Here is a 17,500-nt window from a genome sequence, read left to right on the forward strand (position 1 = left end):
CGGCCCGGCGGCTGCGGGCCCCGTCGCAGCGTCCCGGGGCACGGCCACCGCTGGTGGGGAGAAGCGGCGGCAATGCTGGCTGCGGCTTGGGCTCGTTCGAGGGGAGAAGAGGAGCGGAGAAGGGCCGAGCTCCCAAGATGAGTTGAGCTAGGTCAGATTTGGGGGAGCACCCGGCTCCCGGAGAGATCCTTTCAGCAGCCCTCCGGTAACGCGCTCGGGTGGCATTTCGAGCTCTGCTGTGTAACATACTGTGCTAAGCCCTGCAAATAGAAGATCTCTGATGACAGAAAGCTTACCTAGTTATAAATACATGGGTTCTGAACAACAGGGGCTCTAAGCGCCAAGCAGACAGAAACTGCTACATCTGACTGAATGCTCTATATTTAGATGATGACTGAACTAAACCATTTAGTGACTGAGACATTAAAACCATATAATCACTTCTCAAAACTTCGTAATTGCTTGCAAAGAAAAGGAACAAAGTAGGGAATGTAACACACTCCCCCTTAACATCAGTGACTATACAAGGTTAGGACACTGAAAATAAACTGATTATGCAATGTAGTTGTTCATTACTAGTAACAATTTAAAGCTAACTTCACATGAATAACTGCCTTCAGGTACAGTGTAAGTCACAAGCTTTCAAACTGCCTGAATGCTTTCAGCAACTCTGTAGTTAGTCTGAGGAAGTTCAAAGTTAAAGACACTAGTTACAAGAGATCAGATCAATAGACAAAAATGCTTAAACAACTTCTCCTGGGAAATCTTCATAGAAGAGCTTTAGTTTCAAATATGAAAAAGACCTGCTCAAGGAGAAATGCCTGCTTTTATTTCTGAGTTTTGAGAAGCTGTTGCCTTTTATATTCATTTGCACAGCCCCACACAGGCATATTTGGGCAAAGGGTATGTGAGCACACAGGAAATCCTTCTCTTCAGAAGAGTCATGTTTACAGATCTTCAGCAAAAACCCCAGAACAGCACTATTAAGAAAAAGTCAGTATTTGGAAGGTGAGTCAGTATCTAGAAATCAAAAACTGGTAATAGCTTTCAGAATCTTTACTCAGATGTTTTGTCATTTTATGCAACACTTCCCTTGACCTCTAAAGCAGGTGAAATGCTGCAGTTTGACTTCAGTATGTTGACCTTTCTCAGAGAGCTTGGCGAAAGACCAGGGTAAGCTTGAATTTCTTTAAGAGCGTCTGCACAGTATTATTTCATGTCAGTCCACATGTTTCCTATTCGGAAAAAAACCAAACAAGGTGCATATACACAGCAAATCTCTATACAGTCTATTCAGAGTAAATTAATTTTCCTCAGAAGATGCATTTATTTGTTACCTGATTACTTCATCCTCAGCTCTACTGCTTGTGATTTTTAGTCATTTATTTTGCAATGTTTTTAATAAGAAATAACTTTTAAAAATCTGTAATTCTGAAAATATTTCATAAAGATGTCACAGTATCACATATCTGTACCATAGGAAGTGACTTGCACAGCAAACCAGCAGGAACAGAAGTCAAACTTCTGCTTCCAGTTGTGTTTGCTACTCCAGGTAAAGCTTTAATTTCTAACTTCATTGTTCAGTGTTATCTTTATTTAGTGAGTGCCACATTCACATTTTGGACGAATTGTACCTTATAATCTAAGAAGCTGTGTGATTTCCTTCAATTCACAGACTTTACATCTGCTGGGCAGACACAACTTGCTTTATCCCATCCTGCTCTGCTGGAGACAGCAGTGTTAGCATTGCCTGTCACACTCTGCAACTCTTGTTTCTGTGACTGTTCAGATTGTTCTGCTACACTGAGAGACATAGCTGGTTTGTTTTCCAACACAATAAAGTATGGAACAACAAAGTGAAATATTGGCAAGACCAAGCTTTTTCAAAATTTTGTTGATTTTATGTGAGAAATTAGAACTTTAGCCATTCCCTAGCAATAGCGAGTCTTTCCTTCTTCACCTAAGACGTTTCTCTGGTTAACTGGGGAACTGAAGGGGAAAAGAAGTATCTGGAGATGGGCTCTGAAGTAACGTGGCCAGGACACGGTTATTCTAAAAAGCTAGATTTTATTTTAATATTTAAAATGTAAAAGGAGATTTCACTGATCATCCAAGTCTTCTTATGGAGTCAGTTCTCCATTTTTTATTTCTTTATAAATAGCAACAGAAAATTGCATATTCTAGCAATTCAAAAATATATTAGTGTAGATTTTCAACATAAAGTATAATACAATTGTTAGCTGAATAATATCAGTTATAAGTCTGAGATTGTATTTACTAAAGTGCTTTTTTTTTAAAAAAATCTTAAAAGTGCTTGTTTTAATAAACCAGGCAGTGAACTGTAATACAGCATTTCTCACCAGTGGATTGCATTTAATTTACTCTGCAAGTCTGCTTTTGCTCTCTTCAGGGCATTACATATTTATCTTTTTCAAGGATACTGTTGTCCAGCCTAACTTACATAATGTAATCCTCAATATTACCCAACAAGGAATTAATTTTCCTTTATAAATTACTGCCCACAAGTCCCTGTTCATTTTTGTTCATTTTCCAGAAGTTTAAGTAGGCAGCTTCATATTAACTTCTAACTTCAGCCATTTAGCAGAAAACCTTGAAGAACATTCATTTTAAGTATTTAGCAAATAGCTAAAAACTGAAACTGGTGACGCAGATCCTGAGAAAATGAAGCATTCATAAACACTTCAGACTTAAGTGCAAAACTTAAAAGGGCATCCATCAACCATTACTGGTTTCAGTCTGTGAAATAATTCAGTTGTATGCAAAAAACAATGTGAAAATTGACAATTTAGTGGTTTGGGTCTTTCTGTATTAAAGCAACACTTGAAACTGGGGGAAAGCGTAGAGGCTGACCATACACATTTCTGGTTTGGTTTGGGTAGAAGGATAATTATTAAGACTTAGGTAAACAAAATTAGCTTTAGTGTTATAAACAGTCACAATCATTTCTTAATGAGTTAATAAACTGCTAATAGATTTATAGCATTTGGGAGTCAGCTCCTGTACCACCCACACAGACCCGTGCTTGTCAGCTGTACAGGACTGTGTGCTGCCAGTGGCTGGTGTAGGTTCTTGAATTTGCTTCCTGGACCAACACATTATGAACCATTCGTTGACCTTAAGTATTATAAGATTATAATGAGAATGAATGAGAAAATTGTAACCTGGGGCGAAAAGTACCTGCTGGATACAGCGACAGGGGCTTTGGATTCATGGATAAAATCCCACACAGATTGTCTTCTAGAAGACCAGGGAAGTTTAGCTAATCCAGAATACTAAGGAGCAAAATGGCAGGTGGAAGGGAGAAATTCTTTTAAAAAAGATGGGCAACATACTTCTCCAAAGGTCACTGGTCTCCACAATTGCAAGGGAATGAATCACCAACTGACATAACACAGATTTTAAAACGTTTGTTCGAAACAGATTCAGCAGACAATTGAAGTTGAAGGGGAGGAGATAATGGGTTTCAATTAAAACAGGTCCCTCGAAATTAATCATCACTTTTTTTTTTTTTAAAAGACACTGTAAAATACATTTCCATTAGAAGACCTGAAATTCCAATTAGAAGACCTACCAGGCTGTGTTTAGGACTGAAGCCATGAAGTCACTGACTGGTACCAGACAAAATAAAAACACAAGGGAAAAAAGGCAGGGAGACTGTTCTGGTAAGAAAATTCAAGAAAAAGAACCACTTCAAGTGAGACAGTTTCCAGTTTAGTGCACCCAACAGGAACAACACTGAGCAAAACAGAGAGTTGCTGAGGAGCACTGAATGTGTTAGAATTTCAGTGACAAGCAAAATCCATTTGGGGAACATGTACCACTGGGAAGAAGGAAAAAAAAAATAAAGGCAATGTGCTAGAGAAAGTTTTGCCTTGAAGAACTTGTAGCTCTCAAGGAGAAAGTAAAAAAGGCTCAGACCAACACTAGTATATATACAGAGCTTTTCTTCACATTTTTTACATGAAAATTACTTTTCTTTCACAGACTAGGTACTACAGAGAATTTAGATATTGGAGATGAAAATAATTTGTCCTGTTGTAAACTACAGTTTATGGGACTTTAAGAGGAGGATATACAGCAGAAAGTTGTGAGGTGGGTGTAGAAGATGACTACAGACAATAAGAAATAGTCCTGCAAAATTGGAAAAAAAAATTTACAACTAGAAAAACCCAGCAAAACACACCATTAAGGAATATGCATAAGGAAAGACACGAGACCTATACAGGAGACATTGGAAAAATACTTAAAGAAATTACTAGGTTTGCAGCAACATTTAGCAAAGGAATTTATTGAAATTTTGTATTAGTTCACCTGAACAAAAGATACGCTCTCTGGATATGCACCTTAATCAAGTCTTTAAGTGATAAAGGGGATAAAGAAAAGCCTGCCCTGGATGCACAGTTTGTGAAAATAGCTACATTGGGTCCTGAAAGAAATTTCCACTGACCAACTCTCAAGCCAATGGGGGAAATCTTCAAGTAGGGAGTTTGAGGAGGAACTTAAGCCATGTTCCCTTGTTTCAGCTCAATTAAAAAGTGTCAAGAAAATCCTCGTATAAGATGACATGTATTTCTATTAAATGACTGCAAAGTGTTACAGCACCTATGCCTCAACTATGATAAGATCTGGAGAATTTAAAGCTAGTGTAAGTTTTTCATCATACATACTTGATGGATTTGCAGAACAGCTGTATTGGATCAGCAAAGGTTCAACTAGGTGAGTATCCTGTTTGTGATGATGGCCAACAGGGGATACCTACCTAGAAAAAAAGTTATAAAAACACAGCAAGACAACACTCTCTTACTCTGATTCGCCATCTTGGGATATCCTGAGGAAGAATTTTTTTCCTAAATTTCAAGTTGCTTTTTGAACAGCCATGAACTTTAACAAAAATCATGCAGCAAGGAGTTCCACACTTATTTAAGCTTGTGTGAGCGAAGATACAGCCCTCTAAACATTCCTGTGTTTCATTTAATATAAGAAATGGTGAAAAAACGCTCCCTACTCAGCACAATTGCTGCTTTTTTTATCAAAATACTCTGGTCACCTGACCAAACTACCTTTTCCAAAATGAAAATTCCTGCTCCAGTGCATTGTTCTTCAGATGAGAGCACTTTGTACCTTTTATCATCTTTGATGTTATCTCTATTGTTTTCCAATTTTATTATATCCTCTGGTTTGTAGTGCTAGGATGGGGACAGGCTGCAACAAGGGGAACAAAACTTTTCAACAAAATAGCATTCAAAATTATTTTTATTATTAGAACTAGTGCCTTCTTAAATTGTTCCTTAACTATTTTTTGCCCTATCTCAGTGTAATTTCACATTTTAGCATGTGAAGATTTATGATGCTTTTTTCTTCACTTGGACACAACTCTAGTTTTTGATGGATTCATTTTTTCCACCTTGGAAGAAGAACTGAAAAAAAGGCACGACAAAGACATACATACTCAGGAAGTTCTAACCAACACACAGATCCTCAACATGCAGAACTCAGCAAAAGTGGGAAGAAGACTAATTATAACTAAAGGCTGCTGTTTTAAGCCAGCTTGTATCAGAGGAAGTTTTCTACTAACATGTCCACTGCATGTGCTGGTAATCATCATATAAACCCAGCCAAAGTGACAAGATCTGTTTTAGTGACTGGTACGCTGGTATCTCAAAGCCCATTGCTTTAGCTTCTGTGGATACAGCAGTAAATGCCTTGAGTGTTTTTGTCAGGTCAAAATTCCATAGAGGTATTTTTAGCTCAAGCAACCAGTGTCTCCCGACAACATGAAGTATGTAAATGCAGTATAGGGTAAGAGTCAAACATTAAGTATCACCCTCAAAAAGTTATTTATGCTTCAGTTAAGTCTTTCATCAGACACTTCACAGGAATTGTTACAGAACCAGTTGTATAACCAGGATATTGTTTTCTTTACCATTTGTTGGCTGAGGATGTATAGAATCAATTTGATATTTTCCTCCATTTAAATGATGTACAGCAAAAACTGAGGCATTTTCAAAATGGTTAAAGAGCAAATAATAACCATATATTTCCCTAGCAAGAATACTGACTATATGACAAAAGCAAAAAAATTCTGATTTATGCTAACAGGCAGAATGCACAAGATGATACTATGAGAGCCTGAACAGGGGGCTATTCCTCCTCCTATGCAGGATGAATTTTGAGGCTTTTTGAAGCACATGGGCAGCTTGCCTGTATTACTTATTTTGTGGTATAACTGGAACATACAGCTCCAGGATAAAGCTCCACTAGAAGAGGAATTTAATGAGAGTTTAAGAAGTGAGGCTCAGTACCAAGCTCTTTAAAGCTCATAGCTGATCAATGCTATCTTTATTAGATAGCTGCCCAACTTCCTGAAGGTATGGCAAAGCTTTATTCCAAAAAAATGTCGGCATATTTAATAGAAAAATATTATTATATACCACTTCACCTCTAGCACTGGCATTAATGGTGCTCCAAAGAAGCAGATGATTCCTCCATGGGCCTATCAGCAAACATACCTTGGCAGGACAGAAAGCCACGGTCCCTCTTCCAGAGTACTGAAGAACAGTTACTTGCAATTCTTCCAGATGTTCTACAAATGCAGTTCCTTGTTTTGGAGCACACTTGCCACTTGCACAGTGGTTTTCCCTAAAGTTTCCTTTGGGGAGGGAGAGTTCATGCTTAAGCACATAAGAGGACTTTGAACTGTTTGGAAAAGGCACAGGTCATGAATTCAAGAAGGATGGACTATTTGGTAGACAGCTAATTTCTGTGAGACTCCATTACTTAATGTTTTGGGTTTTTAAAATTTTCTGTTTTAAGTAACTAGTGTTCTAGCTAGGAAAGGCACTGGAGCTACTGAAGTATGATAATGTATGGGGGGCTATTATTAAACACTCAGTATTATTCTAAAACTTTCTAAACTACTATTTGATTTATGACTGACTTGCTACTCTATAAGCTACCTGGCTTATCTTTGTTGTTCTACAGAAGAAATGTTTTAAAATGCTAGGCATGAAGTTTTTCCTCTCACATATACGTACGTATTTTAAAGTACATATTAATAAAGGGGCATTTTAATATGAAAATGTGCATACCATCTTTCATATCAAACTGTAAGGAGTAACATCTTCTTCCCCTTAAGAAGTTGTCTAATCTCGAGTTTGGGGTATTCTCTAGGTTGTTAGTATTACTTCCTCTCCGCCCAGATTGAGGTCACTGGCATTTCAGCCAATGCACTTAAGATAGCTCATTAACACAACACACAGAACAGGGAGGGCCCAGACAGACCTCAAGTTGGGGTCAGAGCAGCTCAGATGTGAAAGTTAAGTAGATTTCACTCAGAAGGTATCAAAATGTATAAAGGATTCTCTAATATCATCCAGGCTCCTAGTGGCCCATTATTTATCTAGGACAAGTAGTAAATTCTCCACTGATCACCTTTCAGCTTCTGGATATAGTAAACTGTAGATTGAGTACTAACCTATCACCATACTGTGGTCTATTGTCTACATCCAGTGTGTTTCTGGGATGTGTTACGGTCAGAAAGCTTGGAATGCCAGTCAGTCTCAATTCTGAAAAGCCTAGGTATCTGGTTTCTCCTGGACCACAATGGTGGGGACTAATGCCCAGCTGTATCCCGTCTTCCATTCCCCCCTTCAGTTGGTTGTTAGATCTGGAGAGGAAGCCAAGCTACCTGTACAGTAGTGAGTCTCCTTCCCTGAAGCCCAAGAGCAAAGCTGAAATCCAGCAAAAGAACACAACTGAAGTCATGGGTTATCTGGAGGAGCACTTTTGACAGTGAGAAGACATGGAGTTAGTGCGTTTAGTCCAAGGTGTCTTAGTTCAAAGCTGCTCACCTGAGTTTCACCAAGAACTTAGAACAAGCACCGATCTCCATTGGATGCTCACTTCACATTACTTCTACAGTCAGGAACGCTCCCATCTCCCATTGAGTCTTCAGAGATGCTGTTCACCATGCTCACCTGCAGAGAAAATGACAACTTTTCCCCACTGAAAGCTGTCTATGAAAAGAAATGCTTCTGTATATCCCAAGTTCTGATGAACAAGACACAAATCCTTACTTACACTTGATACTCTTTTAATTTAGAAAGCAGAGACCACCCTGGCAAACTAAAATTTGTCAAGTGTATTACCTTACCACTTTCCTTCTTCAGCTTTTTACCTTATGATGCACTGCAAGCTTTTGCTTTTAACAGTCTTAGAAGATTCCTTTTGTTCATTAAGGTAGTGTATTATCTTGCACTAAGACAAAAGCTCTAGCCTAGACTTGAGGAAACTTAACATCTTCAGATGAAGTTCAGCAACCTTCATACTGGCTTTTAAGTCTTTTTCTCTCTTGAGGTCCCAGATGTGTTTCCAAGCACATACTGATCATTTTAAGCACCTTAATTTCTGAGCACATGAAGATCACCTCCCGTATGGGATACACCTATGTAGGCTACCTGCATCACTAGGTCTTTTAATGAAAAGTCCTGGCCTAGTCCCAAGAAATGATCAGCCACTTCACTCTCAGAATGCTGGGCTTGTCTTGCACGCTTTCCAGGAAGAAACGCAACTCTATACAAGCTGGTGTACTTGGGAGCTCTTTGGGCCCATCCTGAATTTAGAATCTGCGAAGGGGCTGCTGAGTTCACATTGATTCATTTACAAGTCATACACCTATTCTCACTTTGTCCCCTGCATTAAGAGACATTTGACTCAAGACTAAATGCAAGCTTTGCTATGAACACTACATTCCCTCAAACATCACTCAGTTAGGAGGCATCATCAGGACCCATTAAAAAGTTTTCTCAATTACCCTACTTTTGTCCATCCTGTAAGGGATTAAGGGCAGTGAATGGCAGATATTACACCAGTAAGAGACAGAACTCCTCTCCCATAGTGAAAAATGGTCCATCTTTGGAACATGTGTATCAGATACTCAACACTGGCTCTTGCTTCCCCAGGGCTGACTATTAGTTCATCACTTCAAAACAGCAGGTTTACAAACAGCAGCTCTAGGGTATCACTCGTGTCTCAGAACAAGACATTTGAAATATCATCATTAGACATAGCAACAGGGTTTTTTTTCCCCAACATTTTTATATTTTGCCAGGTTCAAAACTTCCTCCCTTACAGGGGTACTTCCAGAAAATTTTCTTCTGAAATTTCTACCAAGGTAAAGCAGCCCTTGACAGCCAGGACAGGATCTTACCTTTTGACACGTAATCCAAGGACCCTGTGTCTGCTTTCGACCTGATGTCTGAATCTGGGCAAGATCTGACATTCCCTTCACATCACGCTGTGGCTGATAGATGGTGCCTGGCTTAGAGTGTACCTACCTTTCACAGGAAAAGGATACTGATTAATAGCAGGAAAGACCCTACAAAGCTGTAACACAGCTAAATGTAGCTGTTCTACCTTGTGGTTTACCAGGTTGTTTTCCTGCCTATTTTGTCTTTAACCCCAGACTACAAACTTGCCAGTAGTGTAGTTCAGGCACATTTAATGACCATCTTGTGCCCAACAGGTAAACGATTTATTTTCCCAGCTGTTCCATCACTTTATGTTTTCTTAAGAAGCAAACAAGAATATGCTTTGTTACGAGCTTTCCCAAGTGGGGAGTGTTTGTGATTCTATCACTCCTAGGTGAACCTTTTAAATACAAGACAAATATACTCCTTTGTTTTCCTCTGAGGAGGAACTTCCCTGGTTGTCATCGCTGCTTTAGAAAAAGAACAAAGGTATTTACAGAAGATCCTTTTAAGTTTTAGTTTTCACAGGGACACTTTTTGTCCTTAAAGATCTCTAAGTCAAGACATGTGTGTTCTTTTTTAAACTGAACATTAAACACAATCTGGATTATTTGTGAAAGCTGAGATCTGTCTACGTAATTTTTAACACGCAACTGAGAGGCAGAAGTTCCAAGATTACTGCATTCATCTCACTTGCCCTGTATCTAAGAATTCAACACCTATCACCTATTTAGCCTACATACCCTTAGAAAGTGTTGTATGTTCAAGTCCTCTCCTAAACACCTTTCAGAAACAGGGGATGTTGTGTAGGGTTTTTTTCCAATATATGCATTTTTGCTACATACAGGGATTCTGTTTAATAGCAGGACCTTTCTTCACAGAGTACAAAAATGACCATGATTCTAAACCACGTCTTGATTACTGGGCTCTAACTACACGCAGCCCTCTGATCTTAAAACCAGAATTGCTAAGTTAATGTGTCTTTCTATCTTTAAATGGCATACAGAATTTGAATGTTACATGTTTTCATCTTCTGCGTATTAAAGCAGAAAAAGCTTTCTTCAAAAGGACTTTGAAAATTAAGATGCTTAAAACACATTATGCATGACTGTCTTTTGTTCTTCCAGAGACTTCAAAAATTGGAGTGGATCGTCATCTACATGCAGCTGTACTGGAGTTACTATCCTAGCTGTTCTTTACTAACTCCACAGTAAAACTACAAAACCATGTTGGCACACTTCAATACCAAATAATCTGTTTTAGCATAGGCCATCATTGAAGGTAGTTTGAGTTGACCTTGCTGAGATGTGACCACTACCTGATTCACCTCTGTGCCGTTTGTACCCATGTGGCGAGTACACCTTAATGCACCTCAAAGTGCATTACAAACCGGGAGGCTTCACTTTTCGAAAGCTTAGTCTGGAATGCTTTTTCACCATTGATCTGTATACTCCTCACTCATTCCTCAATGAAAGCAGTTACACTGAAGGCAATAAAACTGTGAAAGTTTTAATACTGCTATTAAGAAAAGAAACTCTACTTCCTATTAGAAATCTGTATTGATTTCAACAGTTAACCTAAGAAAAGACCAACTACCTCAATGAAGCAACTACTGGGTCTGAGACAAATAATTAAGATCATTTTCTTGGTCAGAAAGAAACATGACCACCTGAACAGCTCAGAACATCAATAAACCAAACTCTGTATCAGATTAGTATACCCTTTTAAAAAATGCAAAGTGCAATTTATTACACTATTGCCACCGTCAGATCATTTCTGTATAAAACCACGTTGCAAGCAACATACACAAAATTACTTTAAATCCAATGGATTAAAGACCTTTCAGATCCTTCTTAATTTTAGCTGTAAAATCAAACTCACTGAAGTTAACCCCATAGTGGGACTTTTCTTATATTTTCTGAGGTTGTGTTAACGTTATGAAAACACAGTGGAGCAAGGCAGCAGAGATTACTCAACTACATGAATCCAGCTTCCACTGTGCTCACTGCTGAAGCTTAAAGCCACCTAAAGCTTGTTGTACCTTCAGGACTTCCACTAAAAGACAGGACATTCACCCCCCCCTTATATTCAAGTCTAGTCTTCCATTAGCATGAAACCTGCAGCATATTTCTTAACGTGCTAATTCTGACAGATTTTAACAACATACATGCTGTGGTTTTCTTCAAAGTAGCTTTTAAGCATCCCACTAATTCAAAAGCAAGTGTAAACAAACATACTTTTGTAAAAGTGTAGGCAATAAGAATAAAGGACAGTTTCACTAGACTAGTTCAAGTCAGTTACATACTGGTCACTTCTTGGTGAAAGTACTACTCACATATACACCAGTGATTGTCACTGGAGGTTTGTCTTCTGCTGAAAATATCAATTTAAATACACATACAGAAGTCAAAAATTCTGTTTGAGAACTGATCAGGAACAGGTTAGCTTGTTAGAACAACTGTTTGCACTGGGAGAAAAAAAGCTTCATTGCACTATCCAAAGGAAGCCTTTGACCACAATCTGAACAGGAACAGTCCTTTAATAGCAACTTCAGCTTTTCAAAATCTAGGGACTAGGTAATTTTATCTGTCATCTCAAATGCTGCTATATTAAAGATTAAAATCATCCTCCAACTGTGATATATCTGCAATATTAAAAGATTAATTATAATTTTTTTAGGCTCGCTCTCACCAGTGCTTTATAATACAGAGCTTCATTCTTAAGTATGCTGAAACTGCACCTTAAGAAAAGCTTTAATTTACTAATGGGATATCTATAAAATTGCCTTTGTTGAATTCTCACAGAGGAAGATTTTTTTTAATCCCAAATTAGCTATCTTTAGTAATACAATTTTCAAATAACCACTACTAGTGACAGAATTAGATGCATTCTTCACTCCACTAAAGAGAAAAACAAAATCTGAAAAATGTTACTTTAGATAGCAGAACAATACTGGAAATGATACACTTGGAACAAGGAACTCAGGGACCTGATATATTCAGTCCCTGGCTTTCAATGACTGACCATGTTCATGGAAAATCCCTTGAACTACTATGACTGCTAATCCATCAGTTTAAAAATACATACTGAATTACCCATGAAGCATTTTAGAGATTTTTAGATCTAAAGTATTTAACATTAAACAGTATCAGATTACACTCAACATTCACTTAGCACTGAAGTGGACACACTAAAATTAAAGAATTAAAACCCACAACCTCCCTAATAACTGCAGATAAGGAGTCAATTTAACAGTCTACTGAGGTTGGATTCTGGGGAATTACAAATCATTTAAGTACTAGAATGTCTGGTTTTACTTACCATTATCTTCTGTGCAGTCAAATTGCATAGGCTATTCTACTGGCTGTGTAGCAGAACTAAGAATTCATTTCATAGCTTCCTTAGTGCAAAGAAAGTAAGCAGTAAGATTCAATGTCTTTTCTACGTATTAGTGACCAAAACAAGTAAAATTGTACTGTCACACTAACTGTGCAAACAGAGACAGTGAACTGACACCATTAATCAGCCAAATTTATCACACTCAGACTAGAGGGAATCCAGATTTCTGACACTGCAAGTTTTACCTAAAATGACTGTCAAAAAGTGTTGGCTTTGAAGCAGACACTAAGCTTCATGGACATTCAGGAATGAAAGAATTCTTGGAACTGAAACGTATCCTGTGATGCAAACTTTAAACATTCAAACTGTATTTAATTACCGATTATCTGCATACTATGACTGTATTTTCTAGACTGTCACAGATGCTTTTTCTTTTTTAAAAAAAACCCCAACACCTCTAACAGGTACCTGGAAGTCTGACATCTAAAGAAGCTTTCATTAAGTTAATCAGTGTAACCCAATGTTTCCAGATGAGCTCAGCTGTGTAACAGCCACTCAGGAGCTGGCCCTTTAAAAATACGTATGCTTGTGGAAAAAACTAGTAACCAGTTATATACTGGTGAGAAAAATGTATCATTACATGACACAATCACCCCTCTCCAAATTCCAAGGAAACTAACAGGCTAGCCCTAGTGGTGCTTTTCAAGAAATCTCTCTATTGTAACAGTCAAAGCAAAGAAGCACCGAAGTCACTCTTTCCTCCTGTGGATTTTATAGCACAAGTATAATTAAACACTTGCGAAGAGTTGACCACATGACTATGTGAAAAAAATCGGTCTCCCACAAAAAAGTTAAACATCAGAGCTTCTCAGAAGCTTTATGTTTGTTCGCACTAGATGGCTGTAAAGTAACAATAATTTATTCCTTCTCCCACCACTACCCACATTAAGGATCAAGGAATCTTCAGCTCGCCTTCCTCTCCTGTTGCCACATACCATTTTTATCTCACAGAGCAAATGACAAAATACAATCTCGTGTTTCGTCTGCCCAACTAATGCAACTAGCTCGACCCAGCCAAGACATATCATGCGCTGGTGCTGGAGTTAGTTCAGCAAGACACTCAGTAAAGCCAAACTTTTAAGTCCATCATAACCGGTCATAAAGTTGGGATTCATAAGCTTCAGGCTATGAACACAAACTCAAGTTCTAACTTCAACAATTCTAATTCTCAGAATGCTACACATTGTGAAGTTTATTGCCTACTTCCAAAACTTGATATTCCATTTTAAACATTTTCCACTAAGTTTTCACTAACTCAAGTGAAGGAATAACAGTCTTAATTTTGTGGAATATATCAATCTGAACACACTCTTTTTCAGAAAAATCTTACATGTGTTTATGTCCATGTTGCCTTTCAGTTTTATGTCTTTAAAAAAAAGTCTCCTCTCACTGATGTATGAGAGCATTAAAATAACTGCTACGCTGAACATAAAAGTTAAGCCTCTAAAGAATTATCAAAGGCACAAGGAAAAAAGTTGCAGCCATATATAACATTTCTATCCTGAAATATTAAATTGGGAATCCTACCTTCCAAGGAAGCTAATCTTATCTTGGACTGTGTCACATCCCTCGCCCCCACAAGAACAGAATGAGTATTCCTCATTTTAGATTTTAAGACGGTATTTAGGCAAGAGTTGTACAATGCAGAAATTCAGAAACTGGTCTTAGGATCTGTAATAACAGACTTCCTCCAACACTGAAAACACAAACTTAAGTTCTGGGTTATAACAAATCTCCTCTTTAAAAACAAAAAGAAAAAAAGTACAGTTGTATGTTCTATATGAATCCCTTCAAACAAAAATAAGTATTAAAACAAGAGTATAATTTAAAAAGCTGTGTATTGGAGTGTTTATAAACCAGAAGTGTTAAGCAGCAGCAGCAGTAGTTTCTGATTTCTTATTAAATTCAACTAGACTTCAAATTTAGAAACACATTACAAACCAATATGGAAGGAACTATGCTAGCTTATACTCAGACCTTTGCAGGTGTTTCAGTAAAATAAGCCTCCTATGAGAATACCCAGAGGCAGCATAATACATAAGTCAACACTCGCCTTCAACATGCCAAAAAGAACTGTGTGTTATGTGACCATTTGTCACCAAAGCACCCCATAAGAGATGCATTATTGCTGTAGAACATTTCAAGTTTACCAACACCCAAGTGCAACCAAACTGATGTTGTATATATGCACTTGCCCATTCTCACCAGTATTTCCACTTAATGTTTTTTCTTTACACAATCAAATTTAAAGCTTTGAAAATAACAATTTTTTGATTTAGTTTTTTTTTTTTCACAATATTAATCACCACATGCAATTTAGTTTTCTGATCATTTTGCTAAAAAACTGCACCAATATCAGAACAGTGCAAATCATATTTAATTTTAAAAGTTATAATGGCTTGAGTTCATAATTAGAGGGAACACTGTCAAGATCTCGGTATTTTGCTTACTCACCATTGCTTGCATTCCATTAAAAACAAACACTTTCCTGTCATTTTTGTTGTCTTTTTTTTTTATAGTCCCCCATGCTTTTATCAGAGCTGAAATTAAGGATATGATCCACAATTTCAACACATGTAGTGCCTTAATAGCAATGTTTTCATGCACTTCCATCAACTGTTATAATTCCATTAATGTATTATCCCCCCCGCCCCAACACATTTCCAGACTAAGAGCTAGTCACTAGCACTTGTGATCCCACAAGTGTTTTAAGTTTTTCAGCAATGGAGAGATTTCAAGATTAAGAATCTGAGGACTTCCCCTCTCCTACAGCCCCCAGTGTTTTCATTTTATAGCAAGTTCAAAATTGATTTCCACATCTTGACAGTGTTCCTTATAAAACCGTATGACAGTAAAAGTGCCAGTAGGCACGGCAACCTCTTTGAAGGGAGCATTTAAACTCCTTGGCACTGGGGATGCCAGCACCAAGGATTACATTGAAATTCAAAATTATACTTAAGGCTACAATTAGCAAACCCACTTTCCATAAGCCTAATATTCTATCACTAGATTTGAAAATTCGGAAGCTAACGCAACTGCATACTTTTATGCTCAAATCTGAGGAAAAAGTTACTTTTCTTTAGCAAGGGCAGTATATGAAACTGTGGTAGCAAATGTCTCTTACGCATTTCACCATCATTCACTTACTTTGTCTTAAAAGTTCAAAACTGGCAAGGCACATTTACATATTCCAATGAATACTTGACAATTTTAAATTACACTTCATGTCCCAGCTATCCCAGTAATTGACATACAACATACTAAAATGGTTTATTAAGATAACAAAAAAAAAAAAAAAAAAAAATCAATGTGAAACATACAGGCTATTGGCAACCACTATTCTAAAAATTATGTAAATACAAGTAAACATACTGAAATGTGTGCGATTCTAAGTTTTTAACCAGAAGATCTCTGTACTAACACACATTTATATTAATGACACATAAAAAAAATAAAAACTTTATTACAAAAATAAGTTACACTCGCCTCCAGCTTACAGTATAAAACAATTTTATTTGCAGGAATGCAAAATGATTGTTTGCCATGAGCATTTTCAACATATGACATGTCTAATTTTGTTTAAATTTGCATTTACTGGGGGAACTGGTGTGTATAAAACCTTAATTAGGTATAAGCTTCAATTTTCATTGTGGTGCCTATGGGTATGTAGTATAACTGCAGTATCCCTTTGGGCAGGGGGTTAAGGGAAGCTCTTTATGCCAAGTCCAAAGTAAGTCATAATTTTATCTTTTACCTATATGAAGTTGGACTTGGCAAGGTTCTTTTGTTTTTGTCTTTTTTAAGGGTGGTTCAATAGAGGATGCTTCACCACTGAACACTCACTGTCATCAAGGTGCTTTAGAAAATTAAAAACATAGCACAAATGATTGTACTCTACTCTACTCTACAGGTTATCATGATCTGCGTAAGAGAAATGGAAAGCTGATCCACGTGTTTTTACAGTGATCAGCAATAAGAAATGCACTAATGAAAACATACCTTTTACCTAAAAAGCTAAACTACAGCCATATACTATTCTATGATTTATGAAAAACTTCAAAATATCCAAATGTCAGGCTTCACTGTACAGTTGTCAGTTTTAGTCTGACCTTTTATAAAGGGACACTGCAGTATTTAGTACAAGTTGCTGATGCACTTTTTTTGAACATCTGATGTCTTACAAAAGTAACATCTTGCTAAACTATTATACATCCAAATAACTACAATATCTGAAGAAGCAAGGCTGCTTTTTCAGCCACAAAATACGACAAAAGCAAGGCCTGTTATGATGGTCATGAGGAAGTCTTACAAAGCCTCTGGAACTAAAGGCAACTAAGAATGTTACATTTGGTATATTATAATCTTACCCTCATATCATATTAAACAAGCCTTGCTTTTATCTACAAAGATTTTCTATGTACAGTACAGACAGGGTATAGTTCAATCCTCTGCTACTGAGGTAGTTAACCAACCCTTTAAAAAAGGTTCTGAAAAGAACCACTATCTGGAATGCCTGACTAACCAGCTCTGATGATTACACCTGAAACTGCTGTATCTGAACACAATTCATTAAGTGATTACTATATAGACAATCATGATTAACCTTCATGAGCAGAAATAAAATTTAAGGATACCAATGATGGCATTCATCTATACCACTGCAATAAAAATTTAAATGCAAGAATTTGTGAATACCATTTTTGGAATCCTTAACTAAGAAAACTTGGGGGAAAAATCTACTTAAAGCAGATTTTTTAAAGAACGACTTTATTCTTTATTAAGATACCATGCTAGACGTTAAGGATTTTGTTGAACACATTGGGGAAATAGAG

At 37.3% G+C, this 17,500-nt stretch overlaps 1 protein-coding gene across 4 annotated transcripts in view; it reads right to left on the reverse strand.

The window, feature by feature from the left end:
- Positions 1-15,025: 15,025 nt before the first annotated feature.
- SYNCRIP (synaptotagmin binding cytoplasmic RNA interacting protein) overlaps positions 15,026-17,500 on the reverse strand; it is a 24,705-nt gene continuing 22,230 nt past the window's right edge. For all 4 annotated transcript variants that reach the window (XM_026844183.1, XM_026844182.1, XM_026844181.1 and 1 more), the window contains exon 11: positions 15,026-17,500. This exon is cut by the window's right edge. The gene's annotated coding sequence lies outside the window, so the exon portion shown is untranslated.

Source organism: Athene cunicularia (genome assembly GCF_003259725.1).
Source record: "Athene cunicularia isolate RWA chromosome 3 unlocalized genomic scaffold, athCun1 chr3_part1, whole genome shotgun sequence".
NCBI classification, from domain to species: Eukaryota; Metazoa; Chordata; class Aves; order Strigiformes; family Strigidae; genus Athene; species Athene cunicularia.